The sequence below is a fragment of the Anolis carolinensis genome, chromosome 4 (assembly GCF_035594765.1).
Source record: "Anolis carolinensis isolate JA03-04 chromosome 4, rAnoCar3.1.pri, whole genome shotgun sequence".
Taxonomy (NCBI): Eukaryota; Metazoa; Chordata; class Lepidosauria; order Squamata; family Dactyloidae; genus Anolis; species Anolis carolinensis.
The window spans coordinates 75628513-75653201 of NC_085844.1; the positions used below are offsets into that span (position 1 = coordinate 75628513).

Consider the following 24689-nt stretch of genomic DNA (forward strand, 5'->3'; position numbering starts at 1 on the left):
AACAAATGCTCCTCTCTGATAGCTATGGAGAAACTCGTTTTTAAAAGAGCATGATATGTACGTTCAATTCTGCAAACAATTTCATATCTGTGCCTATGTGCGTGAATGCTATTGCTAACATAGAGAGATACTGAGGATGCTGTTCCACAGACACTAGCTGGATGGCAGCAATATTACTTCTTGGCAGCATTATTCAAAGCTGATTCCACTTAAGTGAATTCCTGAAAAGCATGCTCCATGTCACTGTAGCCTGAGCAGGCGGTGGGGGTGGGGAATCCCCAACGCCATTATCGCTCCCTGCAATCTCTGCCTGAAACTGCATTCTGAATAATTTATTTCTGACAAATAAGACATTCGCCTAGGCTGTTCTTGTCCCATGTTGCCATCATATACTGGGCTCCATATATGGGCAAGGCTTGTCCTGTTGCGATCATGAAACTGAAGGTGCATTCATCATTTCTCCTAATGCTAGGTTTACTAGATACTGCACACGGCACAAATAATCAGGGCAGGATCTTTCTATCATACTGTGCACAAAGTAGCTTTTCCTTACATGTGATCATAAACAGCAAATATATTATCTGACAGAGTGTGTGTGTGTGTGAGAGAGAGAGTGAGTGTGAAACGGGGGAGGGAGAGGGAATTGAGAAAGGTAGGAGGGGAGGGAGTTATGAATTTTCAACATAAAATGAGAAGAAAATCTCTTACCAGTTATGTTCCTGCAGACACAGCGTGAGACTCGGTTCCCTGCATTAGCACCGTACATTCCTTACACTGCCAGCTAAAACCTTGAAACATTTCCCTGTGCCTTCCTCTCAGGATTGTAATAGGTTAGCTTCCCTTTCTGTGCGCCACCTTGCTTACAGGAGTTCGGTACCAATGAAGTAGTTAGCTATTAAACAACAAACAAACAACCCCACCAAGCCTGCTGGCATCAACTCTGGCGTCAGACAAGCAGGTGATCATTCTGAGGCTTGTTTTGCACCCGTGTCTATGCAAAGTGACAGCGGAGATGGCACTGCATCTTCTACTTCTTTTGTTTCAAAACCCAGGGCACCAACTCTCCATTGGCACCACCTATTTTCCCTTGCAATATATCTGGAAGCTATGCTGGGATGATAGAGCAATTCCCAGGGCTGCTTCCTACAGCACTTTGGTGCAAACAATGGATTTTCTTCATGATAGCATTCAGTATACAAATTGTAGCAGAAGTAATGCATACATGTATATCATGTGCAATGAGGGAAAGAAGGAGGAAGAAAGAAAACCATTCAGATAAAAGCAGTCAGAAAAGGTGAGAAGGAAGCACCCAGTGCGCCAAATCCTTGTTTTTAGAGGCTCAAGGGCACAAACTCAGCGCACAATTACAGTATAAAAAAGATACAGAGCCACTTTCCTCATAAAGGACAAATAACTTCACATGGAGACAAAAAAAACCAAAAACTAGCACCCCAAAAGATGCCTTGCTACCTAATTGGCCATGTTGACCTAAAAACCAGTTTGCTAACTTCAACTAGAGTAGACTCACTGAATCAATAGAATCTCTATGTTTTTATGTATTTGTTATTTGGGACAAAAAATAGATTTAGATCATTATCTTTATGAGTATAATTCACGTTAGGTATAGGTGAACACATATCTTCTTCTTCATTCACACAGTCATTTCCGACTCTTCGTGACCTCATGGACCAGTCCACACCAGAGCTTCCTGTTGGCCATCGCTGCTCCCAGTTCCCTCAAGGTCAAGTCAGTCATTTCAAGGATCCCATCCATCCATCTCGCCCTTGGTCGGCCTCTTTTCCTTTTTCCTTCCATTTTCCCCAGCATCATGATCTTTTCCAAGCTTTCCTGTCTTCTCATGATGTGGCCAAAATATTTCATCTTTGCCTCTAATATCCTTCCCTCCAGTGAGCAGCTGGGCATTATTTCATGGAGGATGGACTGGTTGGATCTTCTTGCAGTCCAAGGCACTCTCAGGATTTTTCTCCAGCACCAAAGTTCAAAAGCATCTATCTTCCTTCGCTCAGCCTTCTTTATGGTCCAGCTCTAGCAACCATAGGTTACTATGGGGAATACCATTGCTTTAACTATGCGGACCTTTGTTGCCAGTGTGATGTCTCTGTTTTCACTATTTTATTTAGGTTGGCCATTGCTCTTCTCCCAAGAAGTAGACGTCTTCTGATTTCCTGGCTGAAGTCTGCATCTGCAGTGATCTTTGCGCCTAGAAATATAAAGTCTGTCACTGCCTCCACATTTTCTCCCTCTATTTGCCATCAATCAGTCTGGTTGTCATAATTTTGGTTTTCTTGGTGTTTAACTGCAACCCAGCTTTTGCACTTTCTTCTTTCACTTTGGTGATAAGACTCCTCAGCTCCTCCTCACTTTCAGCCATCAGAGTGGTATCATTTGCTTATCTAAGGCTGTTAATGTTTCTTCCTGCAATTTTAACTCCAACCTTGGATTCGTACAAGTTGAATAGGGAGGGTGAAAGTATACAGCCCTGTCATACTCCTTTCCCAATGTTGAACCAGTCTGTTGTTCCATGGTCTGTTCTTACTGTGGCTACTTGGTCTTTATACAGATTTCTCAGGAGACAGACGAGGTGACTTGGTATCCCCATACCACCAAGAACATGCCACAGTTTATTATGATCCACACAGTGGAAGGCTTTAGAATAGTCAATAAAGCAGAAATAGATGTTTTTCCAAAACTCCCTAGCTTCCTCCATTATCCAGTGGATATTGGCAATTTGGTCTCTCGTTCCTCTGCCTTTTCTGAACCCTGCTTGGACATCTGGCAACTCTCGCTCCATGTATTGTTGGAGTATTTATTTATTTATTTACAGTATTTATATTCCGCCCTTCTCACCCCGAAGGGGACTCAGGGCGGATCACATTATAACACACATAGGGCAAACATTCAATGCCCATAAACACATCAAACAGAGACTGAGAGACACACGCAGAGGCAAGTTAACCTTCTTCTGAGGGGATGTTCGATTCTGGCCACAGGGGGGAGCAGCTGCTTCATCATCCACACTGACGGCACTTCCTCATTCCAGGTCGTAAATTAGTTAATCTTGCCTCCCCACTTATAAGTGGTACCTTATCTCCTACTTGATAGATGCAACTATCTTTCGGGTTGCTAGGTCAGCAACGAGCAGGGGCTATTTTTTATTTTTAATTGACGGGTGCTCACCCCGCCACGGGCTGGCCTCGAACTCATGACCTCATGGTCAGAGTGATTTAAGGCAGCTGCTCAACAGCTGCGCCACAGCCCGGCCCCCGGCAAGTATGCCTTGCAGGATCTTGAGAATTACCTTACTGGCATGGGAAATAAGTGCCACTGTACAGACGTTTGAGCATTCTTTAGCATTTCCCTTTTTGGGTATGAGGATATAAATTGATTTTTTTCCTATCTGATGGCCAATCTTGTGTTTTCCATACTTGGCGGCATATGGCATGCATCACCTTAACAGCATCATCTTCCAAGATTTTAAACAACTCAACTGGGATCCCGTCATCTCCTGCTGCCTTGATATTAGCAATGCTTCTTAAGGCCCATTCAACCTCACTCCTCATGATGTCTGGTTTTAATTTATTCACCACACCGTCAAAGCTTTCCTCTATATTATTATCCTTCTTATACAGATCTTCTGTATATTCTCACCAGGCCTGTAGCGAGGGGGGGGGGTTAGGGGTTCAACCCCCCCCCCCCCCAAAATGTTTCAGGTTATAAAAAAAACCTGGTTTACTCATGAATTTTAACTGGTTAACCAAATCCCCATGCTAAGTCTATGAGACACAAAACATTAAGAGTCCCTCCAGGCACTATCTCAAGCAGATATTGACAGGTTTGTAGTGGGGCGGGGGGGGGGGGGTGCTAGGGGTTCAACCCTCCCCCCCCCCGAAATTTTCAAAACCCCTCCCGAAATTTTTTTCTAGCTACGGCCCTGATTCTCACCACTTTTTCTTGATCTCTTCAGCTTCTGTTAGGTCCTTGCCATCTTTGTTTTTGATCATGCCCATTTTTGCCTGAAATTTACCTCCACTGTTTCTGATTTTCTGGAAGAGGTCTCTTATCCTTCCTATTCTATTGTCTTCTTACACTTCCACTTCCACTTACACTTTCTTGTTTAAAAATAGTTCCTTGTCTCTTCCGGCTAACCTTTGGAACTGTGCATTTAATTAGGCATATATGAACACATATATGATATTGAATAATATGTCAATAGGGTTCACTTTTGCAATTAACTGTTTGCTCCGTTCAAGCTTCATTTGATGAATTGTTGGGGGGAGGGATATTTTAGCTGTGAGGCTACAAATTAAGGATAACCTTGCTAGTATTTGTAAAGGTGATGCAGTTCTGGCTTTGGAATATCTAATATCAAGGCCTAGGGACAGACAGGACTACCAGTAGGTACGGTTGGTGAGAAGTAGTTCAACAGAAAAGGGCACAGGCAGCATTACCCAAGGATGGCTCAAGTGTTCAGACTATATGTGAGAAAAATAACTTTCTCAGTGGAATTACAGGACGTGTGGGGAAAGGATTTTTTTTTAAAAAACAAACAAACTATGAACTTTGAGATACTTGTGTCTGGAAAAATAAATCCCAATTACACCATGTGTCACAGACCACACCAAGTATTGCTACTGAACCACTGTTCCCTTGAAAAGTTCAGAAAGCTCAGCATATCTAGCCCTTCGCAGTGAACCTTCTCCTTTCCCTCTAGACTCTAGAGAGAAGACTGTGGTTACTTGAGGTTTTAACCCCAAACCAGACAGATCTCTTTATTTTTCACTCAACATGAAACCTCAAAGTGAAATCTAGGGGTGCAAAGCCGGTGGATTAAAACCAAAGCAAACATTTTTCAACTTCTACATAAATAGAAACCCAAGAGTTACACATAACTACTGCAATGACCCCAGCTGGATGCTGGCCAATACAGCAGAATAAATATCCTACCTTTGGTGTAAGTTGCCAGGGACTATTTAGTGGCTTTAGGCCTCTGAAAGCCATCCTTTGGTTATATATCTCTTTGCTTACATATTTTCCTCTCTGATTCCTCATCAATATACAAACAGAAAAATATGCTTGCATCAGCAAAACCATATTGATGCAAGTCTGTACAAGGCTGGGTTTTGGAAATGCACACAACATCCTGTATCCAAGGCCAAGACAGAACTACTTTAGGTCTCTAATCTCATGATCCTCTACAGCAGTAGTGGCAATTGTGTGGTCCTCTAGATCCTTCTGAACAGCACCTTCTAGTATTAACCATCGCTGGCTATACTGGCTAGGATATATGGAAGTTTTTGTTTGCAATATCTGGAGCATTCCTTATCAAGAATTCAAAAACACTCCAGAAATCATCTATATTGCGTTGCTGAGACCTTTCAATGTACACACACTTTGTTTTATGCGCAACATTACTTGAAATGTTGTATAAGGACCTCTTCACATGGAGCATTTTTACCCCATTTTGCCGCTTTTATGCACTTTCTCCTCCACTAAAGGGAGGAAAGTGTAATTTGGGTAGCTCCAACAGAGCTGCCTGCACTTTCCTCCCTTTTGTGCCATGTGATGAAAAAAAAGGGCTGTGGGGCAATGCATGTTGATGCCCTTTCTGCCATCTAATGGGGAGGGAAAGGATACCAAAGCACCCTCTACCATCCCCTTTGTGTGATATGGGAAAGTGAGAGGGCACACGGGGTGTCATGAGCCACCCAGCATGCCTTCCCTTTCACCGGTGATTGCCAGCACAATGGCATGGCCCAAAAGGGCCATGTGAAGTTGTCCTAAAACTACCTTCAAGCTATATGGATAAGGTGCATATGAAATGTAAGTGAATTTGATGACTTGGGTCACATCTCCATGATCTCATTATGTACATATATTAAAATAAATAATATCTGAAACCCCAACCACTTTAGGTCCCAAGCATTTCAGGTAAGAAATGCTTAACCAATATTCAATTTGAAGACTGAGCGTCAGATAAGTCCCTATTTCTTCACAACAATTAAAGTTGATTGCACAGACAATCAAATCTCCTACCTCAGATATCACCCTCAAACACATTGGGGATGCAAGCTTTTGCCTGTATTTGCAAGGATTGATATTTATTGTAATCTTTTTCCTGCTGCAGGAAAAACATATTTTGTGCAGTATTCCTCCATATTTGATCATTTGATATTTGATCATTTAAAAGTGTGACAGAGGATTTTTCTTTAAATCTTTTGCATTAAAAACAATTTTTTAAAAATGGCAAAAAAAGTCTCTTCTGACTCTATGATTCTATGAACTTGGCTTAAACTGATTGTTTAGTTCTGATTGAATATATGATATAATTTATTTAAACTGCTTTAAATAGTTGCCTCTACAGCACCCAGATATTTTATACTGTGGGGTGGATAGTAGGGTAATAAATATTTAAACAAACAAAAGAGTAAAAAGAATGAGAATGACTGTCTCAAGGACTGTATCTCCCTATATGAGACATATGTGTCTGCATATGCATTGAGATATTCTGGAACCCCTTCACTATGTCCCATTACTCTCACAGGTACATCTGGAAGAAACAGGAGAGAAGGTCTCTTCAGGGGCTATTCCCAGGTTCTGATGTTCTATCCACTCTAAAGAATTACAGCAGTTTGACATCACATTAATTGTCATGTCTCCATGTAATGTAATTTGTGGAGTTGTAATTTTATGAGATATATACCCTTCTCATTCAGAGAGATCTGTTGTAATAATAAACTAGGATTCCATAGACAGTGCCATGGCAGTTAAAGTAGTGTTAAACTACTATAATTCTGTAGTGTTGATGGTCTATCAAACTCCTTTCCCAGACAGACTGCCACCCTTCTTATTATCACCAGGAGCAGGAATGTGAATTTCAACTCCCATCAGCTTAGCCATAGGAGGTGCAATCCACTGACATTAAGAAGGCATTGTGCCTATCACTTTAATCAAGCATGCACACAAATTGTTACATACCTATAAAAGGACGTTATAAAGGCGATTCCTCACAAGAATAGAGACATGAGGTTTACTGTAAGCTTCTGATTATTTGCTGAACTGTGGATGCTCCTGCAGGAAAATATACAAGCAGATATTAAAATAAGCAAATTACTTGTTTTTGCATACACTGACTTGGCTGCTTAAGTGAGCCATAGGTTAATGAAGTGTAAATAAACCTGTATTTACTCGAATCTAGTGCACTGTTGAATCTAATGTGCACCTCAATTTTCAAGACCCTGAAAACAAAAACAAAAAAAAAGGATTTGCTGGTGAATGTAATATGCAGCGGCAAAAAGTACCCTCTTTGTAATTTGTTCCCAAAAGGTGTTGTTGTGTGCTTAGAATTCCTTCTTTAAAAATAAAAAGTGTTAGCAATGGAGAATAACATCAGGCAACCCTTCCCTTCAAGGAGCCTTGAAAGAAAAGGAAGAGAGAGGGGAAGAGAAGTGAGACTTCATGTTACAGACGAGGCTTATGTTATTTGGAACAATACTTATGGCAAAGATGACAGTCATGTGTTGAACAGTACCTTAGTGCCCACAGAAAGTAGCAAACCCTTTTTTCAAACATTATTTTTACAGCAACAAAATGTGTTCTTTTTTTAGATGTTTCCAGGCATAATTCTGACTGTTCATTATGACCTATAAAGTCTTAGGTCCAGACTATTTGATGGATCAGATCCGCCAGCAGGGCCATAGGGCATTTTATAACATCATGACAACATAACAGCAGAAATAAATAATAATAACCATAATTATAATCATAATAAACAGATATCAGAATAGGAGGTTACGGGGACCTTAAATTTACTCTAAAAGTATTCTTTCCTTCTTGAGCACCAGAAGTTAAATATTCTTGAGGGAAGGATTTGGAAAGGAGGTGGGGGGAGAGTCCCTTTTCCTTAGCCCTTCAATGGGAAGCTAGAGAAAAAGGACCTGGAAGGTAGGTAAGTCCCTTTTCCTTAGCCTCTCAATGGGAGGCTAAAGAAAACCGACCTGGGTATGGGGGGGGGGGGGTGTTTTCCTTAGCCTCTCAATTAGAGTCTATGGCAAATGGACTTGGGAAGAGGGGTGTCTTCTTCTTTGCTTCTCAGCTGGGAGGAAAGGAGAAGTGGCTCCCCTCCCTCACCCCCTGCCAAGCCAAGTCCAGTCTGGTTCAGCTGAGGGGTCTGGCTTTCCACTTGGCCTCTTTCAGAGCCTGAATGAGGCCAGCTGGGAAGCTGCAGTTCCTCCAGAGGCCAGGAATCCGGTACACTGAGCCTGACAGGGGAATAGGCACATTTTGGTGCATGATTCTAATGCTCCATCGAATGTAATGTGCACTTGCATTTTGGCTAAGCAATGAAGCCAAAAAGATGTGCATTACATTCGAGTAAATATGGTATTACCATAGTCAAAACCCCCATTTTCTTTTATTAGTTTAGGACGGGAGCATTAAATGACACACACTTGACAGGTTTCAATGAAAGAGCATTGTTTTTTCACACCTGCCAGATGTTTCAACTTTGGGAGTACAGTCAGGATGTAAGCATTTCCATGCTTATTACTGTAAACAAACAGTACATGGCAGATATCCAAGTGATACAAGTGCTGTTCTATAACAAACAAGTGTGGCAATCCAGAAAAAGAGTCAGATTACCAACAGGCCCAAAATTCTAATTCACTCTATTTGGAGCAAAGCCAGCAAATTAAAAGCAGTATGTATGTGTAGGTTTCTCTGTGTGTAAAGGCATATATCATACATATCTATAGTACAGCATCATATCTATATCTTCCTATAGATCTAGAGCATGTTCACCATGAAATGTGGACATTATAAGCTCAGTGCTCAGTAATGCTATTAACAGGTGTTAATAGCATCTCTGAAGTCAAGAAAATGTAGACTTATTAAAGACAGTTGTTTGTTTCAACAACAGTAAACCTATTGAATCAACTGCAAAATTGTTAAGTCAACACTTACGTATTTCCATTGATTCAATGGGCTGCTCTAGTTGGTACTAGTCATAAAAGTTAGGCTGTGGCCAGTAGGTATAAAATTAAACAAGTGTAGACTTAAGTGTAGATTTAGATGAGAGACCCATTTTATAACAGGATATTTTCAAACTGGTTTGACAAAGATAACAATTTTGCACAAAAAATCTACATGCTTTTCTAAAAATGTGTTTGTTACTTAAACATATTTTTATGTAGAAAAACATGATTTCAAAAGACACATTGATTTAAATGCAAAATTAACATTTTTGTGCAAAAACAGTTTTGCACAAGAAACTATGTACGTTTCCAAAACAGTTTCCATGTCATTTTCATGCAAAACTCTCACAGGTATTTCTGTGCAGAATATTTTCCCCAATCATTACAGGATATATGACTACCGAGATAGAACTGCACATTTTTGTCTGTGTTTTTCTGCCAGGTTTTGGGAAATCCATTTGTTGTCCTGAAAATGAATAGGAGTGAAAATCTTTTCCATCTCTAGATCCAATGCATATTTTAAAAACCCTTTCAGGAAAATAAGAAACCATCTTGTGCAATCTTAAGCATCCCCAGGACATTTCTAGTTTGGGAAAGGAACCATATATTCCAGATAACTGGCCAGTGCAATGTAGGTAAATAATATAACTCTGGAAAATAATTAAGACAGAAGGAACAGTCAAGTGTTTGGATCTTCTTCTGAAGTCAGGTGGTGATGTGATAAGGAATCTGTCCCTGAAAGTTTATTGCCAGGTCATGGGTTTTAGGTCTAGTTATCACAAACAGCAAATAGGGTAGAAAACTTATCTCTCAGCTGTACTCAAATGGGACATCTCATGACTGAATGCTCCTCCATACAAGAAACAAAGAAAGAAGAAAAGAAAAGAAAAGAAAATACCTGTAATCTGAAGCAATAAAGCCTTTAGAATGATATATCATCAATAAAAGATAAGGTGAGAGAACTCTGATGTGAATTTAAATATAAAATTAGGAAATACAAAAGATGGAGGCTTGCAGAAGCCTTTGGATTACATGCAGGTACATGAAATTCCTCCTATTTGCTTACTTTTACAAGCCAACTACTTTTTTATAAAGAGATTTTTGTAAGGTGCCAGAAAATATCTACTTTTGTTTCCTTCAACAAACACACCTTGCAAAAATGACATGATCACCAACCATAACACTTTGAAAATCAGGCCTAAGTCATTTTTCAGTCAATTGTAGCTTCAGTTCACACAGCCACCAAAGCAGCATTTTAAATAGTCATGATAAGCTTGTGTTTCCCCAAATTCCTTTCCTGAGAACCATAAAATGATATGACTAAATAGAGGAATATTGTGTCGGCTTCCTAAAATGTATTCTTATAAGTTCCAAAACAAGAAAATAGTGGTAACACTTTCGAACAGTCCATAGATAGGAAGGAAAAGATGTGGCCTGTAATACCTATCATCATCACCTGGCTGAGCTTGACGGGAGTCGCGCTCCAACAATAACTGGAAGATATATGATTTTCGCCCAAATAGAGGTCTGTTTATCCTGTAAGAACAAACCTATAGTACTGTCATGAACTCCAGCCTTCAGAGAAGATGTAGAGATACTTAACAGTTCATAGCATCATCACCAAATAATTATACTTGCCAACATGATAACATCATACTGGCTTGAAACTGGAGCATATGTATCCATATACCCAAAATAACAAATGGGTTCACAGTTATAATTATATTTTTCTCTTCTATCCACAACTTAACAGGTTTTTTCCCTGCTGGCAAATAGAAACTTCGTAAAACACTCCAACACAGCAATGAATCTAGCTTTCCACAACCCCTCTGAACATTTCATCAATTCAGAACTAACATAAACACATCTGTTTAATCAAAGCAACTATCTTTGCCAGATTGTATCATATCATTTTTTAATTTCAAAAACTGATTATAAATGATAGAGCAAATTTTAAAATCCCAATTAAAAATAGTGATACAATTTAAATGCACATATGTCAAAAATAGTTAAATTATTACAAAGAAATTGATTGCAGAAGGACAAATAGTTTTCCACTTGTAAGATAAAAGAAGACAAGAACACAAATACTGCATTAAAATGATGGTACAATTATGTATACTTTTCACCCACATGATAACTGTTCTTGCATGCCAAATGGTTGGCTTTTAATGGGTGTAGAATCATGGTAATTTTTGAAGTGTAAAACTACTCCTTAATTCCATATGTAATCCTTTTCATGAGAGTTGGCCAAGACTGGAGGAAAAAGTACAATGCCTACTGGACCTCACAGATGTCTGCTGAAGCTGTATGATAACTGACGTCCAGAAAATAAACTGTGTAGAGGCTGATGCAAATATCTCTAAAAATGGGCACATTTAAAATGCAATGCCATCAGTAAGGCCTTGTTTAATAGTTATCACATTCAAACAGCACTGGTAGCTATGCATATAGGTTCCAGTGACTGCCTAAGATTGCCAACATGAACATTTTTAAGAGCAAAATCTGCATGTTATCTGAACTACCTGAGAGGTTTTTTTTAACAAAGATAGATGTGCATTGTAACACAGATAACACCTTAAAACTGACATGGTTGCTAGGTTCTTTTCTGGGTCTAGAGAGCAAGGAATTTGTCTGAATTTGAGGTGAAAGGTCAAGGCAAATATGCCCTGATAAGGAAATCCCTCATCAACATCAAAAGCAAGTTCCCACATTACACTTTTAATGAAAAACCTGCTATGATGTTTTTATTTCTTGCAGTGGGAACCTGTGGTATTGTTGTAATTATTTTATATGCTTGTCCTCTCACTTCTGTAGACGGGTTTTCTATTTACTATTCAGATAAAATAAATCTGACTTTAAAATCAAAATGATTACAGTGGTTGATGAGATTAAAACAGGTTTACTTTTCAAAATGGTATTTATTTATTAAAAATAAAATAAATTTTACTGTAATCCTAAAATATCAATGAACAATCTTTCGGTTTCCATTGACTTCTTTCATGTGCTGACTGTCATTTATCTGTGGGCCACTTATGTCTGTCTACCCCTGCCTAGTCTCAAACACACAAGCACAATTTGGGGACACACATATCTCAATGTATAGAGTGCAAATCTTTGAATTTTCCTTCTATGTATACCGAGATTAAGGAGCCCCGGTGGCGAAGTGTGTTAAAGCACTGAGCTGCTGAACTTGCAGACCGAAAGGTCCCAGGTTCAAACCCCGGGAGCGGCGTGAGCGGCCGCTTCTGCCAACCTAGCAGTTAGAAAACATGCCAATGTGAGTAGATCAATAGGTACCGCTCCGGCGGGAAGGTAACGGCACTCCATGCAGTCATGTCGGCCACATGACCTTGGAGATGTCTACGGACAATGCTGTCACGACCCAGGCAGCAGAGCACCAATAACCATACACAGAGGCCAGAATCTATCTAATATCTTTATTAAGGAAATATGTAAAGTTAATAAAAGCAAGCGTATGAATTAGTCCAGGAGTAGACCTTTCAGGAAAGGTCAAAATTAGTCCAAAGAAGCAATGTCCAATATGAAATATTAAGGTCCAAAGTTGTAATCCAATAACCGAAACACTCACTTGCCAAGCAAGTGAGGGGAGATGACAAGGTCCTTAGTCCATGAACTTGAGCAAGGCTAGGAAATAACTTGATTCTTGAAACACAAGGCTTGATTCGAGGCAGCAAGGAAACGAGGAGCAAGAATAGGATCCGTGGAATTACTTGGCGAGGTCCGGAAAACAAGGCAAGATCCGGAGAGTAAAACAAGGCTGGAAACGAAGGCTTGAAATCGGGAACAAGGCTTGAAACAGGAACGAGGCTTGGAAACGGAGTAGCTGTCCACACACGCTACTCCGGTAGCTGACGAATTGACTCCGCAAGATCCCTTTGTGGGTAAAACACCTAAATAGGGTCTCGTTTTCCCGCCAAAGAGCAGTTCTCTGGAGAACCAGAAACGAAAGCTATTCTCTGAGTCCAGATGTGTGACTCCTTAAAGTTTCTCATGGTAAGCAGACTTAATCAGCTGAATGCTTAGCAGCTATCCTAGCACTCCTGCGAGAGGCCGCTTGAACTCCCCTCTGTTGTTTACAAAACTCATGGCGAGAAAACGTAGGAGATTTAGGCTCAGGGCTTGTTTGACAGACTTCTGGAAGACAAATCTCTTGCAGGTGCAAGGTTTCCAAATCTGGCTGGGAAGGTTCCAATTCTGACTGAAACGGTGAGAAACCCCAGTTTTCCTCCTCATCTAGCACAACAGTGCCAGGAACGGGACTACATGGCCCATGACTCATCACAAATGCCGGCTCTTTGGCTTAGAAATGGAGATGAGCACCAACCCCCAGAGTCAGACATGACTGGACTTAATGTCAAGGGAAACCTTTACCTTTACTATACCGAGATTAAGGACAGAAACACAATTTGAACCCTTGAGCTCAGGAAGGTAGGTGTGTGTGTGTGGGGGGGGGGGCTTGAGGGGTTTCAGCCCCTCTCCTGAAATTCCCAGGGTGGTCCACGAGAATTATTTTAACTGTTATGTTTATTCATATCATGATCTAATCACCATGCTCAATATATCCCATATGCATGGGAGTATTCGGATAACAATACAAAAGGTTTGCTAGGGTAGATCCTCTCTCACTCAGACTCACACCCCCCTCCCAATCAAAATCCTGGCCACAGGCCTGCTTGAGCTATGTTTTTGGCAGAGAAGAATCATAATTCTTTACCAAAAGCTCTCCTCCCTGGATTGGGGAATGATAGAGAACTCTTCATCCCAGCAGCCAGAAGTAAACTAGGAATACAATTCAACTTGCAACATACATACACCCAAGCCCAACAGCATTGCCATATAATGCAGTTCGAACAGCATTATAATGGTCAGTATAGACTCCTATAATGCAGATTGAACTTCATTGAACTGAATTATATGAGTCTACAACTAACATAGCTTCCAGTTCAATACAGTTAATTTGCATTCCAAAACTGCATTATGTGGCAGTGTAGATGGAATCACACATATACTTACACCACTGATTCAAACACCAGCTTTCAGCTATAGATGACTACATCAATGGCTTGATTGAAAACACAAACACAGCAAACCTCGAATTGAGCATCCTCGGATTTTGGTATCCACAGCAGATCTTGGAACAAAACCACAGTGGATTTCAAGGGCCTAATGTAGTCACGTTTTTAAGAAAAAAAGTTTACATAACATGGTGGCAGATGTGAGTTTTTTATTTTTTTACTGGTGGTGCAGTGGGTGAAATCGGTGAGCTGCTGAACCTGCTGACCGAAAGGTTCAAATCTGGGGAGCAGGGTGAGGTCTCACTGTTAGCCCAGCTTCTGCCAACTTAGTTCGAAAACATGCAATTTTTTCTGTGAGCAGATCAATAGGTATGCTCTGGCGGGAAGGTAATGACACTCCATGCAGTCATGCTGGCCACATGACCTTATAGGTGTCTATGGATAACGCTGGCTCTTTGGCTTAAAAATGGAGATGAGCTCCATCCCATAGAGTTGGACACAACTAGACTTAATGTCAGTGGAAAACTTTACCCTTACCATGTTTTAGAATACAACATCTGTGTAGTGTTCACAATAAGAAAGAGAACAACTGGGTCCTGGTATTGTAACATACAATACACCATAACACCATGGTAAGTATGCTACTGTATGAGGATTTTTCTGGTAAGCAAGAAAGTGAATTAGCCTTCTAAGGCAGTGGATGGAGATTCTGATTGATGAGACCATAAGAGACAGCTAAAATCTACCACTCTCTTTTTATACAACTGCTTCTGTGTGACCTGAGGACAGCCAGCAAGCTAGAAAATGCTACTGTCATCAGTTTAGTGGTGAAATGGTATGAATTTACTGAATTTAGGACCCGGGGAAAGCCACAGGAGAAGGAAAGGGAACAGCACGCATGCCGAGAAGCAAGAATTACGAAGCTGGCTGAATCAGAGGGAGGCAGCTCAAACAGTATGGCAATGACATGTGGAAGCAATAAATCTGCCTACCAAAAATCATTTTCCTTGGGGCCAAAAGCTTGTTTGTGGAGATCTCTTTTGTTATATGTTCAGTTGTGAGGCGCATGAGGTACTACCCACAATGCATAGAGACCTAAAATTATTTGAATAATGCCAGAGATTAGGAGTCAGGAGTTTATTTGTTGTATGGAGTAGCTGTGTAGCTGCAGTGATGTGCTTGGGAGAGTGGCCATATGGGACAGTGGCCAGCCATTTCTAGCAATTTCTCAAACTGGCTATCACTGTGGATAAACCAACTCTTGTTTAAATTGCTGGCATCACATTTTAAAGCCCTAACTGTCCAAGTCCAGAGTCTAGCAGGAATATCCTTCTACGTATGATCATACTCAAATATTAAGTCAGCTTCTAGGATCTTCCTACTTATTCTTTTTCTAACAGTAGCTGAAGAAAAATCATGAAGATGTCCATAAAATCTGGACACACCCTGGTCTTGGACAATTAGAACTTTAAGATATAATACCAGCACTTTATATTGAACCAAAAAACAAAATGGTGGTGAACTGAATTGACAGCTGGCACAAAGTGGTCCTTTCTTGCAGTAGCATGTAAGACTAGCCCACATTTCTGAACTGTCTTCAAGAGCAATCTAACAGAGAGCACACTACAGTAGTCTAACTAGGCACGAGGGACTGAACCCAGATCTCAGTTCTCCAGAAAATAAGAAAAGGAACAAACCAGACAGAGCTGGTCAAAGCTACTTCCATCAGCAGAGCAACAACAAACTCAGTGCTACCAATGAATTGTAATCTCCTTGCTTTGGGGGTTGTGGAAACATATTTAAAATAGGAGCTAGACAGCCCTCATTGTTTTTGTTTCAACTGCAATAAATTTCAGGATATATGGGGGCTTGCTGAACAATAGATTTCAGTATGTAATTTCACTTTATAATGGATCTAGTAAAAACCACACTGCATTTTGTTTGCATTGGAATGGAATTTGTACAAAATTAACTGCTATAGTTCTGAGCAAAAACTCTAATTGCATTCTTGGTACAAGTTAAAATGATAACCTTATCTTAATTAGGAGCATGCTGTAATAATGCTTTAGAAAGCCTTGGAGGCATAACCTGCAGTTCTAAACAGAAGCCTTTGGGTTTTTACATTAAAAACACATCCCTCTCTTGTATTACATATGAGGTTGTATTCTGGCACTCATCAAAACTAAACAAGCAAAAATAATCAAATTGCCATAGAATGAGCCCTGTTTCCTTGATAAAAACAATGGAAGCACAATATTTCTACATCCCGGTTTTCCAAAAAAAAAAAAAAAAAAGAGTGGCTGCATGGGAGAATTGAAAATGGAAGCAATATGGAACTAATGTGAGGCACAAAGCTCTAGAACCAAACTATTAGATAATCTATAAAGACAAGAATGATGAAATGTTGTATAGATACCAGAACACAGGTGAGCTTCAAAATCCCAGCAGCAAGGACCCAACTGTGAAATCCTATGTTGGAAATTACGACCTTCTTCAAGCCTCCTCTAGTAATGTGTTTATCTATAATCCTGTTGCTTACTTACTGTATATATGTTCTGTTATGCAGCTTTCTTTCCTTGCTCTATGTTTTCTTGAGAAGTTGTGGTAGGGGCTGCAGACCACATGATCCACTCTGAGACAAGCACAGAGTGCAGACTTCTTTAGACTTTGGGACTGCTCAGATCACAGACTTGCAAACACTTGCCTACTGTTTATTGTGTAAGAGAAGTTCTTTCAAATCAAATAGAACAGTAACTATCTCAAACATATCTGTAACTGACTGATAAGTTGTGAACCTGTGTATACTGAACACATGAAGATCATGAGTAAACCAAATATGTTATTTTTACCAAAGTGTACTTTCTCTTGAGTGCATAACATAAACAAGCTGTTTTACGGCAGAGTAGATATATTTTTGGGCACTGAAAAACACTTCCAAAGAACTGCTATTTTTATGCACTGGCATATTCTCTGTTTCTTAACAGATCAAAGACAGCAGGTCATTCTGTCTAACAACTGAAGCCAATTACCTTGCATAATAGCATTTAGTGCTATACCACTTGAGAAGATTCCACTCAAATGGGTTTTTGGCTCTACTCTAAAAGGTTATGATCTTTAAGAGGTAATGCTTTTCTAAAATCCTATGGCAAACTTAGTGGGAACAAGGAGAGTGTTGCTTTATCCCCTTCTTGCTGATGACACAGTGGTTTGATCTGAGCAGACATGACAGATGACGGCCAGGATCTCCTAGAGTTGCTGATTGGTGAGGCATGGCAGCAGTGACAAGAGGACAAGGGGACAGGCCAACAAAATACATGCTGAATCAGGATCAGCTGTGAGGTACAAATGCTCCAAATTAACGTATCTCATGTCTCTGCATTCTTATGTGGTATAGTAGTAGTATGCATAACACGGCAGATAGAAATGAAAAACATTAGCCTTTTGGCAATCATTGTTTCTCAGCCCATCCCACCGTTCAATTTCAACTCCTTGGAGAAAAGGAGAAAAGGTAGGATATAAAATTGATTTTAAGGATTTAGGAAGAAGGTAAAATATTAATTTAAGTTTGAACAACTGTATTGACCTCCTTGTAGTTCTGAGCATAACTGAAGTTTCTGTGATCTAAACACTTGATGACCCAAAGCAAAGAAGCTCCTCCATACAAGACTGCCCATTGCTGAAACTCTTGAGTTCGACATCCTTCTTCAGGTACAGAGGTGTAACATGTATGCAGTAAGAAAGCTTTTCACAATCTCAAAATGCCCAGTATCCGTACTGCTTGAGTATAATGGGAATTGCATCATGTTAGAGGGTAGTCTTTCCAACAGTAGCTCCTCAACTCCAGAATGACTACTCCAAATAGACACTGATAGTGGCAAATCTATAATCCTTTTAGCTGCATGTTAAGATGTGTATTTCCCCTGGCACTTTAAAGAATTATGTCACCTTAGTTTGCATGTTTCTTTTGTGGTCTTATGCTGCTTTTTATCTATAAATGTTAGAAAGGGATCTGTTTTGTTGTATTTATATTTTTCTAAAAAAAAAAAAAAAGGATGTCTGCCTGGAAAATCCAATGGCTGTATGGCAATTAAGATAAGGGAGGAAGGGACAAAAATAAAGTTGGTGAGGCAGGAATCAATGAAAAATGCTATAGCTCCACAGAATACAAATTTCATCACTGCAAATACAGCATCATTTCTTATTAGAAACAAGCAGCTTCTGCAAAACAAACATCTGTTTTTGCTGCTTCTAGAGAGCAAACTGCTATATTCCCTGGTTGAAGCAAGCTAATCCTATTTGGTAGGACAGTGGGAGTGTAACCAGGGTTTAAACTGTTTATAGTCTGAGATATTTCATATATTAGGATTCATAACATAGTATGTTCCTTCTTGTGCACTTAGTACTTTGCATGGGTTGTTATGCTCATAAGCAACATAATGTCAAAAGAAAGCATTTCGGAAACACTATACAGTTACTTCTGTAAACAAGTAGTGAAGGCCACCAACGTAGACAGTTTTAAAGGGAGATTAGACAAATTCATGAAAGATAAGTCTATCAATCCATTCAAGTCCTGAAAGCTACATATGCACAGCCAGGATCAGAGGCAACTTCTGAATGCTAATTGCTGGGAAATGTAACAGGAAAGTTGCTATTGTACCCATATCCTTTTGGGAACTTCCCAAAACATAGATAGGTTTTTGATATGAGTCCTATGTGCACAGGGTGTGACAAAATGAAGACATCCTTTCTTGCAGAAAGAGCAACACAGTTCTCTGGACATGCTCTACCATGCTCACAAAGAGCCGCGGTGGCACAATTGGTTAAACCCTTATGTCAGCTGAACTGCTGACCTGAAGGTTGCGTTGCTGACCTGAAAGTTGTCATTTCAAATCCGTGAGATGGGGTGAGCTCCTATCTGTCAGCTCTAGCTTGCGGGAACATGAGAGAAGCCTCCCAGCACCCTCTGGGCAATTGGCCGTCAACACACCGACTTGCAGTATGTTCTCAAGTAACTTCACAACAAAAACAAACCATGCTTCTTCCACGCTCACAGAAGAAAGTAGTTTTTGTGAGGGCTCCATATACCTAGTAGAATCTATTCAAAATGTAGGAACCAGCACTGCCTATAATGAATTTCTAAACAAAAGATTCAGACCTCATATTAAGCTATGCAAACCAAGACAAAAATAGCAAGAATGCCTTGTTATAAGTATCTTAAAAGGTACAAGCTGAAAATAAAATATTAAATACACTAAAGATAATAAAATGGGAGGAGGCCTAAGGTGTGTTTACACCACCTGAAATAATCTGAGTGGAGTAATCTGCTTTAGAGCAGGACCATGGGAGTGCCATACGTGCCAGCAAGGAAGTGCCTCAAGGTCATTTTGTTGGTCATTGTGCCGTTATCCTACAGACTGCTGCGGTCTGATCCAGTTTTCCACACAGCAAAAACACAGTGGGTCAGTCCGGAGTTTTCTAGAAGCTCTAGAGTAACCTATGCTTACTTAGGCGATCCCTTGTAGACCGAGGATGATTGTCCTCCATTTGTGGGGTCTTGGGGTGGGTCCATAGGTGGCTGAAGAGACCTATTCTTGATCCGCATGTTCTCCTGCAATGAGGACATTGGTTTCCAGGTGGAAGTCGGTCCCAGTCGGGGTTGGCTTGACACTCCTTCCTCTTGGCACGTTTCTCCATTAAGCCTTCCATTCGTGCCTCTTCGAACTCCTCTTTAAGCCCATCTTTAAATCTCTTTTCCTGCCTACCAACATTCCGTTTTCCATTCTTGAGTTGGGAGTAGAGTAACTGCTTTGGGAGACGGTGTTCGGGCATTCAAACAACGTGGCCAGTCCAGCGGAGTTGATGGCATAGGAGCTTCGCTTCAATGCTGGTGATCCTTGCTTCTTCCATCATGCTGGCATTTGTTCGCCTGTCTTCCCAAGCGATTTGCAGGATTTTTCTGAGGCAGCACTGATGGAAATGCTCTAGGAGTTGAGTGTGACATCTGTAGACAGTCCACGTTTCGCAGGCGTAGAGCAGGGTTGGGAGGACAATGGCTTTATAAACAAGCATCTTGGTATCTCTACGGATGTCCCGATCATCAAACACTCTCTGCTTCATGCGGAAAAATGCTGCACTTGCAGAGCTCAGGCGGTGTTGTATTTCAGTGTCAATGTTGATTTTTATGGAGAGGTGGCTGTCAAGGTAGCGAAAATGGTCAACGTTTTCTAATGTTACACCATTAAGCTGTATTCCTGGCATTACAGAGGGGTTAGCTGTACCATGTTATCCTCCGCCTGCTCCGCCATTGAAGTCTTAGGGTCTTTGGATTGCTCTTGGTCTGGATCCTCCCCTGTGGCCCCTCCTGGGAGTGCATGACTCTAGTGGATGTGCCCACAGGTTCACTGGAACATGCAAGCCCCCACGGCAAGGTGACAATCCATAGTGGGAGAGTAACCTATGAATCTTCCTATGACAGAATAAAGGCTAGAAGATGTGGATATGCTGTGAGATTGACCCTAAATTTTCTGGACTGATCTAATGGGTTCATGATGAGTAGACAAGGGCTGAAAGAAAATATTCCTATGTGCTTTGTACATTCAGCTTTTATATATGGTCACTGAGTAAATGTCTACTTCTCTCAGGAAGAAGAATAAGTAGCTCAGACAACTAACAAAACAAGAAAACATTAATATTTAGATTTTAAAAATAAAAGGACTGCGGGAGCAGGAGAATTGCAAAAATGTATGCAGATACATGCTGCAGGTTCTTTAAAACCCAAACTTTGGGGTTTTCAAAACTTACAATCTGAATCCATTTTGAGCCTGGGCCTGTCAAGATAATCCATGGGATGGAGGTTTGAAAATGAACATGAGAAACTCAATTTCAAATCCGAGCTCAGCAATGGACTCACTGGGTGGCTTTAGGCAAGTTGCTATCTTTCAGACTCAGCTTTCCATCTGTAAAAACAGGAATAATAATGATCTTCACAAGGCTGCTGTGCGGAAGAAGCAGATAAGGACTGCAAATCACTTGGCGTTGTAAGAAAGTGCTTCATAAATTACTAATAATAGCAATGTAATCCTATGTAAATATCATGGCTGCTTATCTAAATGTTTGGTTATCTGAATGTTTTGGAAATCTCAGAGACTGCTGGACAGCACATATTAATTTTTTGTAGCTGTGTATGTAAAATAAACTTCTTTTATGTTGGAATACATGCTGACTTGCTTTGAAAATTGGCAGTAACTAGATGTACTGGAGTCTATGGTGGCATCCACGAGGAACAGATGCTTAAATTTCTTTTTTTTTTTCAGCATCAAACTACTTGCAGATCTCATGCCTTAAGAATCAAAGAATAGGCCTTAGATGAAAGAAATAGCACTCTGGAAAATAAACTCTCCTACAGTTGCCTTCCAGTTGTGAATTTCTTCTCCTAACAGTCCCAAGACTTCAGACCACGATGATTTGTGGAAGATATCAAGCCGAGATTTAGGAATGTATTAACACTCAGCTCTGGCTCATAAAGGGAAACTAGCTAAACCAGTCAGAGAAGCCTCCAGTCAATCAGATAATGTGCTTTAAACCCTAACTTCCACACCTGAACTTCACGGTCTAAGATAAAGTTTTTCAACCTTTGCTCCTCCAAGTATTTTGGACTTCAACTTCCCTGAAAACCTATCAGCTTGACCAATGATAAGGCCCTTGGGAGAAAGTTCAAATCATCTGGAAGACCAAAGACCAGCTGAAGAACCACTGTTCTAGCCGAGGATACCAGGTCAGAATCATTCAGGGTTCTGAGATTTCAAGGTTTAGGAATGGCCTCTGGTGATGTTATGGGCATTAAGTAGCAACCACAGCTGCTCACAGCTTGCTATTCAAGCACACACACATCCTGACAGAACACATTTTTCCTGGTTGGAAATTGCGCATTGCTAATTGTTTTGTTTGATTTCAATTAACCTTTGCAAAATGAAGCAGACTAGCTAGACTAGATGTTTGCATGGACCTTTATTTGCCACTTAGAACTGATCCTTTGAAGGCCCACCTTTCATCCAGAGTTGCTGCACCAATATTGGGAACTCCAAGTAGAGTCCTAAGATCTGATAACCCTAGTTCTAGTCAGAGTCAATGTCACTGCTTTGCTTCTTCCCTATTTTTGATTTCCTCCATTTTCCAGAAGTCAGATAATAATAATAATAATAATAATAATAATAATAATAATAATAATAATAATAATCTTTATTTATACCCCGCCACCATCTCCCCAACGGGGACTCAGGGCGGCTTACATGGGGCCATGCCCAGAACGATACAATATAAAACAACAAACCATAACGCATTAAACAATACAATAAAAGAAAATATACACTACAGTAAACAAAATCAAAAGAACAGTAGAACAATAAAACCAAGGGCGGGCCACATGAACACTAGGTTAAAACTCGGGGTGAGAAAGGAAGTAGGAGTAAAAACCACAGAGATCAGGGTTATAGAGTGGTGGGGCAATCTGGAGGACAGATATTGAAGGAGAGCAGCAAAAGGGATATATGTAGCAATTACTTTCCAAAAGCACAGTGGAAGAGCCATGTTTTCAGGTCTTTCTTAAAGGCTGCTAGTGTGGGGGCTTGCCTAATCTCACCGGGCAGTGAGTTCCACAATCGGGGGGCCACAGCAGAGAAGGCCCTCTCCCTTGTACCCACAAGGTGGGCCTGAGACATCGTAATGGTAACAGTAGAGCCTCCCCTGACGATCGAAGGGGTCGGGCAGGTTTATAATAGGAGATACGGTCACGAAGGTAGGTGCTTTATAGGTGATGGGCTTTATAGGTGATGGTCTGCACCTTGAATTGGGACTGGAAAGTAAACGGCAGCCAGTGGAGCTCCTTGAACAGGGGAATTGATCTCTCCCTGTAACTCGCCCCAGTTATTAGTCTGGCAGCCGAACGCTGAACCAATTGTAATTTCCGGGCTGTCTTCAAGGGAAGCCCCACGTAGAGCGCATTACAGTAATCCAGTCTAGAGGTAACTAAGGCATGGAGAAACAGTGGCATTCAACAGACGCTAGTTGTAGGAACATGAGCTTTGTTGTATAACACCAAAGCCTATCTACTTAGCTTAGTTTAACAACAGTAGTCAGTTGCTTGGTGTGGAGCAACTTCTGTTCAGAATTAGGTTCTGCTTAACTTTCAGAAACTAACAACCACTGACAGACATGTCCTTCTTGACCTCTCTCGTTTATAAAACAACCTTATAAAACCATCTGAGCTACTGCAAATTTCATGACTGAATATTATGCAAGGAAGAATCAAGAACAGATTAGAAGAGTAAGGCCTTTCCTATTTAATAGCTCTTCTAAACCAGGCATGAGCAAACCTGGTGTTTTGGACTTCAGCTCCCACATTCCTAACAGCAGGTAAGCTGGCTGGGATTTCTGGGAGTTGAAGTCCAAAACACCAAAGTTTGCCCATGTCTATTCTAAACTGTGCTTTATTTTATGAACGTGTTGAATACAATTGCTGCTTCGTCTGGTTTCTAAACTAAAGAGATCTACATACATAATTTTAGCTACCCCTATAGAGTAGGTAATCCAATTGCCTGATTTATTTTATTTGCCCTTTTCTGTTTGGTCATACTCCTGTGATATCATGATACAATAAGATGTAGGCAGCTCATCAACTTCCCATGTGTCAAATGGGAACATGATATTTTGGTTCCATCACATCTTTTATATATCACTGAGATATGACTAGTTTACCTCCAACTTAGCAGCTCAGTTCCAAAAAGCCCCCTGTTTAAAGCTGTGGAAATCCAAATCAAGCTATGCTTACCAGTGTCAAATGCCTGGGGTATGTTTCAAGAAGGAGGATCTCACTTATTGAAAATAAAACCCAAATCAAAACTGCTTAAGATATATATATTTGATCATGATATTTTTTGCATGTGGAAAATATCATTAACAATACCTGTATTTTTCCTGAAATAAATTTGTCCTATGAAAAGCTAAACAAGAAAATTGATAGGAATTACATATACAGTCGGACCTCTATTTAAGAGTGTCCTAACTTTTGGGAATTTTGAGTTAAGAGGTGCTGCTTGACCTGGGTTTCACTTTGAAATAAGAACAACATTTTGAGTTAAGTGCCAACAGGAGCATTAGCACCAGAGTACAGGGCTTCAAGAGCGCAGACTCCATGCCTCTTGCCTCTATGCTTCATGCCCTTGTCCACTTTGGGAGATTGAGGTCTGCTTTGCTCTTGTTCGCTTTGAGAAATTTTGGGTTAGTTGATTTTGAGTAGTTTTTGCTCCTTGTATGTTTGGCTTCACTTATTTTTAATAAGTGAGCAAGAGAGGAAGGGAGGCTGGAATGAGTACAGTATAAAGAAAAAAAATGCTTTTGCCTCTTCACTTTGTGCTTTGTGCTTCCTTGCCACAACTTTGTGCTTCTACCATTTTAAAGTTGATCTTTCTTTTTTACTATTATTCCATGAGAGTGTGCAGATTTTGTCTTACTGTTATACTGGCCAACACACATTTTGTTGCCTCAAATGTGATTTCTTCCCACAACTTTGTGTTTATGCCATTTTAAAGTTGATATTTCTTTTTTATTGTTCCATGTAAATGGATTAATAGTATTTCAATGCCTTTCAGTGAGAAATTTGTTT

At 40.3% G+C, this 24689-nt stretch overlaps 1 long non-coding RNA gene across 3 annotated transcripts in view; it reads right to left on the bottom strand.

Annotated features, from left to right (window-relative positions):
* LOC103278564 (RNA-directed DNA polymerase from mobile element jockey) overlaps positions 1 to 24689 on the bottom strand; it is a 406813-nt gene that overhangs the window by 104501 nt on the left and 277623 nt on the right. For 2 of the 3 annotated variants that reach the window (XR_010006105.1, XR_010006102.1), the window contains exon 11: positions 6997 to 7089. This is a non-coding gene — a long non-coding RNA (RNA-directed DNA polymerase from mobile element jockey). Of the gene's footprint in view, positions 1 to 708; positions 3464 to 6996; positions 7090 to 24689 lie in introns of those variants that run through there. The other variant, XR_010006103.1, reaches the window with a different exon arrangement.